Source organism: Amphiprion ocellaris, chromosome 5 (assembly GCF_022539595.1).
Source record: "Amphiprion ocellaris isolate individual 3 ecotype Okinawa chromosome 5, ASM2253959v1, whole genome shotgun sequence".
In the NCBI taxonomy this organism is placed as follows: Eukaryota; Metazoa; Chordata; class Actinopteri; family Pomacentridae; genus Amphiprion; species Amphiprion ocellaris.
Window position 1 is genome coordinate 545957 of NC_072770.1, and position 12465 is coordinate 558421.

The 12465-nt window shown below is 45.4% G+C and overlaps 1 protein-coding gene across 4 annotated transcripts in view; it reads right to left on the bottom strand.

Moving 5' to 3' along the window:
* The window catches only part of nfasca (neurofascin homolog (chicken) a), a 152394-nt gene extending 147948 nt beyond the window's left edge, over positions 1-4446 (bottom strand). The window contains exon 1 of one of the 4 annotated variants that reach the window (XM_055010804.1): positions 4357-4446. The gene's annotated coding sequence lies outside the window, so the exon portion shown is untranslated. Of the gene's footprint in view, positions 1-963; positions 1369-1426; positions 1579-4356 lie in introns of those variants that run through there. The other 3 variants (XM_055010802.1, XM_055010801.1, XM_055010803.1) reach the window with 3 other exon arrangements.
* Between the last annotated feature and the right edge of the window lie 8019 nt (positions 4447-12465).

The window sequence follows — 12465 nt, forward strand, 5'->3', positions numbered from 1 at the left end:
AACTGTGTTTATGAGAGTCTACAGTGTCTTTGTGTGCACATCTACAGAGAATAATCAGAGTTTAAAACAGTAACACAAACCACATGAGCATCCCTGCACAGTGTTTGTGTAATTAGAGGTGACATTAAAACAGAACTGCACTGTGCTGTACTATGTACTTCATACTTTGGGTGGGCTGTTTTACTTAAATGAGCTCAGTGCTACTTTGTAGAACATTTCAGAGGGAAGCTTGTCATTTCCAGATTATCCCTTTACATACTGAGTATATTTATTTAAAATACACAGTAATAGATTAAACTACTGCTCCATCTGAATCAGCTACACCAAGGCAAGGAAGGCTTTGCACATATTTATGAATCATAAATAGAACAATATAAACAATCAAATATTATGAAAGAATGATTTATACATATTAATATGTGTATGTAGTGCTTGACTGCACTTTTACTTTGTGGTATTTTGTGTGACATTGGTACTCAAAGGATGTGATGATTTGAACGGTATTCTGGTAAAAACTACCAACAAAATTTATCTGTTTATGAAACTAAATCATGACTAACACACACTAAGAACTGACTCCAGCGACCAGTGTTGAAGTAAACAATAAAAAAAGTCGGTTAGAGGAGTGGAAAGCACCACAGTCACTATCACTCACTATAGATGATAACCTCCACATAAATATGACCGTAACACCAGGACACCCCGCTAATAATCTCTATTCAGCAATGTGATGTCTAACCCAGGTGTCCACAGGCCTTACGGGGTTATTATAGACAACTATAACACCTGAGATGACAGGAAATGTTAAAATGACAAAGTAGAACACAGAACCCCCCTGTACATGTTGCTGTATTCTTATTAGAGCTGTGGTTGCTGTGAGGAGTGTGTCCTCCATCAGTAACAGGATGTAATAAATACTCTCTGATTTCCTCCACAGCCAGGGAGGCTCTGATCCTGACTCACCGTGTGCAGCTCAGGCCTAACCAACCATCCAGCTCCACAGCCCTTTAAACGTCCTCTGCAGTGACACTTCTCCTCACATCACACGGGCCTCTGCAGATGTACCCGGTGGAGCCGGGCCCGGTCGATCCCGCCGACTTAAGCTACCTTTATTTGCGATTTGCGCAGAGCAGCAAAAAAATCCCACGAAACCGCAGCATCATCCAGAAGATGCGCAGAGAGGCGAGGGCCCGTGAGCACCGGCTGTCCGGTAAACGTTGCAGGGAAACGGAGAAACAACTTCCCGAGCCGCACCGACAGACAGTTTTAACCTGACCGTCATTTATTCACATCCTCTGTTTGCGTCAACACTCCAGTCCGGCCCCGGTCCGGCCGCGGACAGAACCGGGACACCACCCGATGCGTCAGCGCGATGGGAGCCCCAAGCACCGAGCACCGCAGCGGAGAGGAGAAAGTGTCCGCTTACCTGCGCTGCTCCGCCGCTGCTCTCCCTACGGCTGCACCGGGCACCGGCAGCTCCGCAGCGGCATCACAAAGTCTGAACCTCCTGCTCTACCGGAGCTCTGACTCCGTGTTTCTGTCGATGCGGTGCAGGTCTCCCTCCTCCCTCCCTCCTTCCTCAGCTGTCCTCTCTCCCTCCTCCCTCAGCTGTCCTCTCTCCCTCCTCCCTCCTCAGCTGTCCTCCCTCCCTCCCTCCCTCCCTCCTTCCTCAGCTGTCCTCTCTCCCTCCCTCCCTCCTCCCTCCTCCCTCCTCAGCTGTCCTCTCTCCCTCCTCCCTCCCTCCTCAGCTGTCCTCTCTCTCTCCTTCCTCCCTCCTTCCTCAGCTGTCCTCTCTCCCTCCTCAGCTGTCCTCCCTCCCTCCCTCCTCAGCTGTCCTCTCTCTCTCCTTCCTCCCTCCTTCCTCAGCTGTCCTCTCTCCCTCCTCCCTCCTCAGCTGTCCTCCCTCCCTCCTCCCTCCTCCCTCCCTCCTTCCTCAGCTGTCCTCTCTCCCTCCCTCCCTCCCTCCCTCCTCAGCTGTCCTCTCTCCCTCCTCCCTCCTCAGCTGTCCTCCCTCCCTCCTCCCTCCTTCCTCAGCTGTCCTCTCTCCCTCCTCCCTCCCTCCTTCCTCAGCTGTCCTCTCCCTCCTCCCTCAGCTGTCCTCTCTCCCTCCCTCCCTCCTCCCTTCCTCAGCTGTCCTCTCTCCCTCCCTCCTCAGCTGTCCTCTCTCCCTCCTCCCTCCCTCCTTCCTCAGCTGTCCTCTCTCCCTCCTCCCTCCTCAGCTGTCCTCCCTCCCTCCTCCCTCCCTCCTTCCTCAGCTGTCCTCTCTCCCTCCCTCCTCAGCTGTCCTCTCTCCCTCCTCCCTCCTCAGCTGTCCTCCCTCCTCAGCTGTCCTCTCTCCCTCCTCCCTCCTCAGCTGTCCTCCCTCCCGCCTCCCTCCTTCCTCAGCTGTCCTCTCTCCCTCCCTCCCTCCCTCCTTCCTCAGCTGTCCTCTCTCCCTCCTCTCTCCCTCCTCTCTCCCTCCTTAGCTGTCCTCCTCCCTCCTCAGCTGTCCTCTCTCCCTCCCTCCTCTCTCCCTCCCTCCTCCGCTGTCCTCCTCCCTCCCTCCCTCCTTAGCTGTCCTGTCTCCCTCCCTCCCTCCTCCCTCCCTCCTCCCTCCCTCCTCCGCTGTCCTCTCTCCCCCCCTCCCTCCCTCCCTCCCCCCCTCCCTCCCTCCCCCCCCTCCCTCCCTCCCTCATTAAGCCAGAGGATACCTGCAGTCTGAATAGTGCAGTTCTAGAAATTAGTTTTAGAGAGAAATGGGAGGTTGGAAATTGGTCTATAGTTAGCTAAAACATCTGGATCTAGAGTGGGCTTTTTAAGTAAAGGTTTGATTACAGCAACCTTAAAAGCCTGTGGTACATAACCTGTTACTAGAGAGAGATTAATCAGATCTAACATTGAGGAATTAATTAAAGGTAAAGCCTCCTTGAACAGTCTAGTTGGGATAGGATCTAAAAGACATGCCGATGGTTTGTGTGGCGAGCGGAGGGGTCGGGGATAAACTAACGTGCTACAATTACTGAATGTAGACACCGGCCAGACAACGCCACCCTGGGACTTTCACCCAGGGAATTATAACCACCACTAACAAGAAGGCAACTCAGGTTCGTTCCACTGATGAGGCAGGAGACATGATTCCAGTGCAGGCAAAAAAATACAAATTTTATTTAATACTAAAAATACTCAGTTTAAAACCAATAAAAGAAGGAAAAAAAAAAAAAAAACAACAACCATTCACACGAGATTGTTAAATGACGGGTTTGGGGACTAATCAGAGCTGGGGGCTCTCTGGTGGAGGTTTGGGCCAACGGACAACACAAGGGAGCCCAAGAGAAATCACCCCACTCACACGTGAAAGCGCACTCACACGTGAAAGCGCACACGCACACACACACACACACACACACACACACACACACACACACACACACACACACACACACACACACACACACACACACACACACACACACACACACACACACACACACACACACACACACACACACACACACACACACACACACACACACACACACACACACGCACGCACGCAGAAATAAAAAAAACACAACCAAGGGATGAGCAGCACGCCACACAGGAAGGGGTTCCCACCACCGGAAGACACCAGTTCCCACCACCGGAGGCCCACAGCTTCTGCAAACCACAAAGGAAAGGGAACAGTCATTAACGGGGTTCCATAAATTAATTGACAAAATAACAATTACCAGCACTTAAGAAAACTACTTAACATAATAAAAAAAAACAAATTTAGCAAAACTGAAAGATTCAATTAACTGAATGAATGAACATTAACTTATACTTAAACAAAATCCACTAAATACAAAACGGCTAATCAAGTGCAGTCATGTGACACAAATCCTAAAATCAGACAAAGAAAATACCCAACAAACACAAATGGCCACGTGACTGCAGTAAATACTCAAAAAAAACAAGGATAAAAGAGAGAAAATTAAACCCTATTTTCACACATGCACTCTGGACGTTAAAAGAAGCAGCATGTACAACGGTTGGTCAGCAGCCACAGAGACAAGCTGGAAGCAGCCCAGCACCCACAGCGCCAACACAAAAGCAGATAACAGACTGGAAGAAGACGAAGCCGACCAGCAAGCGTTCGGCAACACAGACCCGCGTCTGCGAGACAAACCCACGGAGACAAAACAGCAGCGTCTCCTACGTTTGGGACCCTGTGTAGCCAGCACAGCTCCAGAAAAACGGCGGCCCGCCAATCAGGAAATTTTGTCCGCCACGAGGGAACGGGGAGCTACCGGCAGCCACGGTTAACAGCCTAAAATGACAAGCTGTTACACACATGCAACATAAACACATTATGGGATCGCAAGCGAGGAAACCTACCAGTAACGGCTCGCGAGCGGCTCACGGCTCGAATGGACGTACAGCAGCCAGCGAGCGGCTCAGCTTTCTGGCTATGGGCACCCAACAGTGACCCTATGAAAATAAACAGCCTCTATAACCACTAGAAATGAACACAGCCTTAAAGAAAGGGTAAACAATGCAGCAACTGCTACCATACCTGTTAGCAACGGTAAACAGGAAGTGAGGTAAACAGGAAGTGAGGCAAACGGGAAGCGGGGCGTGCCCCTGACGTTGCAGCAAGCAAACAGTGAGCAACCCTAGCCCAGCTTTATAGTGCATCCTCCTGCCATGATTGGTCAAAACAAGGCACGGTCATTATGTCACAGGAACATAACACAGCCAACCCAAGGAGAGTACAGCATTCATCCTGCTACATTTGGATGTAGAAATTATTGAAATGAGTTAAGAGAGTGTCATGGGGGGCGAGGAGTCAGAGAACCCAGGCGCAGACACAGATAGTGGCTGACAGGAGGTTCAAGGGAAAAAGGGTTTTATTTTAACAAAACAGGAACTCAATCAGTCACAGTACTCACCAACACAAAGATTACAAAAACGGAAGTCTGTAAAACAAACTAAGAGGGATACTCACAAAAATGGGGGAACTGAACGGAAGGGGAAAACAGAGTCCAAAGCAGAGTCCAAAAGCAGAGTCCAGGTGGGAACAGAGTCCATGAATGTATGTGGGTTACTGAAACTCAGAGGGCAACAGAATCTCAAAGGGAATGTGAACCTATGATCCAGCAGGGAGTGAATGAACGGGCAGAGCTTAAATAGGTGGAGGTGAGGTGGAGAACAGGTGAATAGTGTAAACTGATTGCTGCAGCTGAAACTCATTGCAGCAATCAGCAAACAGAGTGCAGGCAGGTGAAGCAGGAGGGTGAGAGACAGGGAGAGAGAGACACATGAGGGAGAGAGACAGGGAGAGAGAGAGACACATGAGGGAGAGAGACAGGGAGAGAGAGAGAGACATGAGGGAGAGACACAGGGAGAGAGAGAGACACATGAGGGAGAGGTGACAGACAGAGCCAAAGAGACAGGACAAAACTGAAACAGATCAGGACCCAAGGGAGAAAGGAGGAAAAATGGGGAAAAGGAGGAAGAAAGGCAGAGGCTGGAGCAGGATCATGACAGAGAGATGTATAGGAGTGAAAAATTCTAAATATCCATCTGGTCTTACAGCCAATTCTAAAGTATCTGTACTCGATGATACATCTGTGACATTTGTAGGAAGGGCCAGATTAATTTTTTCTCTGATTGTAACAATTTTATCTGTAAAGAAGCTCATGAAGTCGTTACTGCTCAGAGCTAAAGAACACATGCGTTTCCACGCAAGAAAAAACGGCACACAGAACCCTTGTGACCTATTGTACCAGCTTCAGGCATATCAATTACAGAGCTCCTAATAAAACACAGGACTATGTATTGTAGTTAAAATGATTCTCCAGTGGTGACTCAGTAATGATTCAATGGGGCAAAATGACATCTACCTAACATGTTCTTACTCAAACACCGTCCTGTCCAGCTCCCGCTCCTTGTGTCTGCTTTAGTTCCTGTTTTATTTTGGCATTTACTGTTGTGTGTCGTACTCACCTTCATTCTCAGGTGTCATTATATTCCCAGACTTTCTCTGCTTTCCCACCATAATGTGCTCTACCTGTGTGTGATTCTCTTCCCTACTCTAGTATGTATAAATACTCATCCCTTTTCCTCATGCTTCCCTGTCTTGTCAGTGTCCCAGCCCTAGTTCTCCATGCAACCTTCCCTGTGTTTCCTGTGTGCCTGGTATTATTAGCCTTTGTGTTTCTTTATTGTTTGCCTTTGTTGCTTCATGCTTTTATTGTCTTTTGGATGTTCTTATGCATTTCTGTTTGCTCTTCATGCTTTTGTTTTATCTGGATTGTGTTTTAGGTTTTGGAATTAGCTTTAATTAAAGTTTGCTTTTATTCATTCACTCCCAATTTTACCCAAATGAACTGGCCAGAGATGGAACCAGAGCAGAGATTCTTGGGGAGTTAAGACCTATTTTTGATCATTTTGTGATCGGCTTTCAAAGCCCCATGGACATTCAGGGAAAGAAAAAGGCAATATCAGATCTGGCGATTTTATTGTACTCTAGGTCCTAGCTTTTAGACCAACCAGGTGTGGCTGAAATTCTTTCTCAAGCAAAAGAACTTGGGAAAACATTATTTGCCATACTTGATTCATCTGCTGGACCCAACTCTAGGGCTGGACAGCCTTCGGCTGACTACCTCCCAGCTGGTTGACCAGTCAATCACCTGTGAACCACAAACAGCCTGCCTGATGTTGCTTTCCAAGTTTCAGAGGAGCCACCTTCTGGAAGACTTTCCAGAGGGAAGTGTAGATCCCAGCAACACCAGGCCTCACTCCTCCCCAGTGCCCATACCTCCCCACTCCAAAGTGCCCAGGACTCACTACTTCCCAGTGCCGTGGAGACACCACAGCTGAGCACCTTAATAGTTTCCATCAACCAGCCCTCCAAGAGGGTCATCAATGCCTTATCTGTTCCTACGCCTCAGAAGGTCACTGTAGAATCTACCAGCCATTATTACACAGTGGAACAGGACAAGAGCAGATTTTGTCTGTCCCTTTCCTGCCCTGGGTTTAACACCTTCACAGCCACAGGTTGGAGACGAGGCTCCCTGTGATCAGTGAAGCTGAGACACCAAGACACTGCAAGCAAGACGCTTTCCAGATCTGGTACGAGGATGCAAAGTGACGAATCAGCAGAAAAGCATGAGATCAGACTTTAAAGGATTCTCCTACACAGACCTCCAGGATGTAAATTAGGTTTGTCTCAGCCAAGAGACTGGTTTAAACCCCCAGCCACTATCAGGCCTACAAGGGACCAAATGGCTGCCAATAAACATTCTGACTGATTCTTGAGCCATTGAAGGGGAGCTCAGGAACCTGGATGACAGCTTCAAAGACATTCCACTCACTGACAAAGGAACTCTGGACTCAATCAAAACCAACAAAGACAATCATCTCACAGTTCTGGACTAAACTGCTTGTTACGTACATCCATTTCACAGAACAAATGAAAGCACCACTTTGAGTCCTCCTTTACCCAAGAGTCCTCCTTTACCATCAGAGTCCTCCAATCCAAGAGTCCTCCTTTACCATCAGTCCTCCAATCCAAGAGTCCTCCTTTACCATCAGTCCTCCAATCCAAGAGTCCTCCTTTACCATCAGAGTCCTCCAATCCAAGAGTCCTCCTTTACCATCAGTCCTCCAATCCAAGAGTCCTCCTATCTGAGTCTCCACTGTCCACCACTGTTCTGACCCACATCAACAAAGGCCGACCAGACCATTCACCAAGGCAGCAGCCTCATCGTCATCTTCATCATCATCATCATCATCATCATCATCCTCATCACAGCACGCAAGTATCTGTCAGTTACTGGAACTTGGTGCAACTTTCCCAAATGATCTTTTTAAAGATAAAATTTATGGGCTAACAAATTAGCCTACTACCAGACTAACGGCTGCTTTCAGGTGTGGTCTCTTTATCCCTTTCCATCAGAACACCATATTTCAAATGTACATAAATATAAGTTCAGTGCAAACATTTATTATGCATTTTATACATTGGTGGAAAAACATTATTAATAATCTTACAGTTATAATTGGTGGAGAAACTATTTAACCCTTACAAACATATTTTTTAGAAATCCTACATCACCAACACCTCATTTGTTCTGGCCTCTCTTGGTCAGCGCCATCTCATCTCTCAACTGTTGCCGTTAGCATCCACCAACAGCAAGTCCGCTCACGTTTCTCCTGTTTTGGAGTCAGCTAAAATCTCCCTTGCTTCAGAGTTAGCTAACATCTCCCCTACTTTAGGCTGACCTCACTGTGGCACCGTCCAGTATGTGTTAGTCTACAGTATAAAGTGGAAACACTGCCCAGATTAACCATCATCATCCAGTGGGATCTACATGGAACAAGACCTGACTTTTCAGAGTTTGTATGCCAGTGGGATAAAGAGATGATCTGCCTTTGCAGTAGCTGCAACCTCCTACACAAGTGTTTACAGCCAGTGCAAGTGGGCCAAGCTGAGGGATGGCAAGTGGCTCCCCACTTACCATTTCTCTTATCTCACCTTGGGGCATTGGAAGGTGCAGGATGTCTTCAGTATTTTCAACAGCAGCCCCCTTCTCAAGCTCCATGTGGATGAAGGAACAGGATTGGCATCAGTGACGCCCCTGTAACCTGTGGTGCAGGTTTTGAAGGAAGAAGAAAGAGTTTGTATGAGTGGAGTCATGATGCATCCCAAATGGAAAGAAGGTGGCTGGGATCATGACCCCATCTGTTGGCTGCAACTCTGTTCCCATTGGTGATGTGGACCTAAATATAGACCTGGAATAGAGGACACCCCATACAGGAACCCCTGTAGGGGGAGATGGCACAGGCTCAGGCAATGTTCTACACTCTGTGCCATACTGAAGCACCTGCCTGTCTGTCTGCAACTAAAACTGCTTAAGCTGATGTGTATTTGGTCACCAATCTTCTTGTATCCTTTTTCATCCTCATGAAGTCACACAATCCATTTTTTCAAATCGCCTGGCAAATCTTTCCATGTGGAGGCATAATACAGAAATGCAGATAGACAAAGCCAACTTGTTCAAAACTAGAAAGTTCTGGTGTCCACAGCTCATTTTCTAAACATGTTCATGCAGGTACACTGACCAATTTTGTTTCTATGATATAACTTGTTGCACTGAGTTTCCACTGTGGGGTCTGTATTTACAATACAGTCTTTCTAAAGTATTTGGTTTTGATTGTTCATAAGAGAAAAACCTCTACTTGCCAACTTAGAAAATTGGCATTTACCATAATGTGATACAGTTTTTAATTGTTAGACATTAAGTGGTTTTACAGGGGTGTACTCACTTCTGTTGTTTACTATATTTTTATTACACATATTTTTAAGTATGTATGTAAGGATGCTTCTTCTGTTTGTTGCTCTTTGAAAGCAAGCAGACAAACAAAATGCTTGTCAGTGTACCGCTAAATAAAACACTGTTTAAAACTGGCAACGGTGGCGTCCATGCCAAGAGAAAGCACAGCTAGCTCAGAGGGAGAGGACTAATACAAGTAGCTGGTGAACAGTCCAGTGTCATAGAAAGACTGGAACAAAGGATTGGAAGTTCTCATCCAACGTTAGGTGACAACACAAGAATACAGGCTGCATCACAGCACAGCTAAAGGTAAGTAAGTAATATCATGCATGCCAGATGCTACAGTGTCCACAGCAGATCTGGCATCTTGTCCCATCGTATGCCAGTGCTTGCTAACAGAATTTTAATCTTTAACCAAGAAGTCTTTGTTGCCTTACTATCATCATATTTTTCCAGATGCACTCCAACAATTTTACATGTAAAAGTCCATTTGTTGTCATAAGAAGGACAACTCAGGCTGATTTCTGTGGCTCTGGATGTGGTTGGTTAAGCTGGAGAAAATCCCTCCAGTTCCATTTCCTAAGTAACCTCAGCTTCAACAGCACATATTTCACTCACTGACTGCTTGCTCATAGGGATCCAAAGGAAACTCTGGATTGTTGGGTTCTCTGTTCTTTGCTTAAAACATGTGGAATGCTGTGAGACGACATATGTTGTGAATTTGCACTATATAAAATAAACTGAATTGAATTTAAATGAAACTAATAATCTGAACTGGATATGTGTACATGTGTGAAAGAAACCTGTCAAAATAATCACTTTGCATCTTTGCTTTTGCTTTGCAACACCAAAGAGCTATGCAAAGATATCACTGTAAAGCTTCACAAGGCTGGAGAGGGCCACAAAACCATCGGCAAGCAAATTGGTGAGGTGACAACTGTTGGTGCAGAAAAAAACAAAGAAAAAATGGATGGATTTGTCCACTCAGAAATAAATATCTTATACAGACCATTCTAAAATTACAAACCCCAAAGAAGAGCCTCGATGCAACAGAAGTGAACCCACCTGTTATCACTGACACACACGTTACAATTTAAAAGCACATGTAATGTCCAACCAGAAACCTGCATGAATGTGGTTCTAAAGAGGAACTGTAAAGTCTGATTGTGAGACTTTGGAAAGATGAAAGATGCAGAGAGATTGGAGACCAACTATCAGCTGTGGGAATTAGGAGGAACAGAAGGAGCCATAGTTCCACCAATCAGCACAATCTAGCTCTGAAAAACAGACGGCAGCTGCTTCACACTTGGCCCAGGAGATGAGAAATGAGTTCAGAGTATCTGAGACAGGTCAGATAGTGTGAAGGACCATGCAGAACATCATCATCTATGGGCGGCGTACAAAAAAAGAAAAAAAATGCTTTCTGTTGATCACAAAGCTGCTGGATGAAACTTTCTTAAGAACATAAAAATAAGCCTAATAAATATTGGGAGCACAATCTTTGGTCATATAAGACCAAGATACATTAATTCAGCTCTGAATGGGTCCAGCATGGACCGACACCGTTCACCTGGTTGGGATGTAAAGACCCTCAAACTAAAGCTGAAAGTCTGCACTTTGACTGCTTCATTTCAGATCCCTGCTAGTGTACAGAGCTGAAATGCTGAAAACTGTGCCAGTATGTCCAAATATTTATGGACCTGACTGCAGCTTGATTTGAATCCAAAAGAACAGCTTTGGGGTATTTTACAGAGAAAGGAAGAGCAACACAACCCCCCAGCAAAGAACAGCTGAAAATAGAAAGACAACAAATCATCTCTCCAGAAATTCATGAAACACTGTTATCCTCAGTTCCAAGGTGAACTAACTCTGTCATCAAAAATAGAAGCTGATGAAATCTGGAAACCTAAAATGTTTGAATATCAGTGATTACACCGGTACTGATTTTTACTGCATTGAGTTTCTAGTGTGGTGTCTGTATGTGTAATATAATAAATCTAAACTGCTGTTTCTGAGTATTTTTGTCAAATTTCTGCTTAATGAGAGTTCATTTTTTACTGTGTGGAAACAACACAACCACAGCTAGAAGGACAGAGAAATGTCGTCTCTGCAAATAACACCATGATAACCCCATCAGCCCTTTATTCCAGTGATTAAATCCTCTCAGTCTGCTGTGAAACAAGCCTGCAGATCACCTTAGAGGGAGTTTTTGTCACATGTTGGTCACAAGAGTGCAGATTTTTTTTTTTTTTAATTTTTTTTTGCAAAATGTGGTGTAAATGTTTTTTGTTTTTTGGCAATTTTTTTAGTCCATCAAGGAACGCGGCAGAGTTATGTGACGATTTTGTACGTTTGTCCATTTGTTAGTCTGTCTGTTTGCAACATTCCTCAAAAACAGGATTTGGAGGAAATTTCCAGGGAAGGTCAGAAATGACACAAGGACCTTTTACAAGGATTAGATTTTATCAGTGATGCGGCTTATAGTCTGGATCCACGGATTAGTTAAAGATTTCTGTATCATTGCCAGATAGCATCATGGCGTCACTGTAACCATGACAACAAGTGAACACTACGTCAGCTGTCTGCTGATGATCACATGATTGTGATCCTACTACAAATCCACCACTGAGGACTTATCAGGACTTATCCATCGAAAATGATACAACAACTGAGCAGCCTTGGAGGAGGACTGCTCTCTCTGAGGCTTTTCTTGTTATGAGATGTGAAGTAATTTTGAAGAAATATCACTATTTTAAGCTTACATTTGGTTGTTTATGGAACCAAACATCACACATTAGAACTTCAACTACTATTAGAATACTGGGACCTGGCAATTCCAATTTACAGTTTCTGGATGATAAATGGAGTCATTTGGTGATTTTCTGTTAAAGAAAACATGCCTTCTAAACCCACCAACAGGTTTTGAGATTCAGAGGAATCTGATTACTGTAAGGTTACACATTTTCTTTTGGCATTTATGGGATTTTGTATTTACTTCTGTGGCATACTGTATATGGTGAAGTGGAGGGCTGCATACCTGTACTGCTGTCCAATAAAAACAACTTCAACAGAATTCTAAAATGAACCAAAGGAAGGATTCATGTGTGTTCATGGAGACAGAGAAAGTGACATAGTGAGCCTCTGACCTTCCATTGTCTTCTCATGT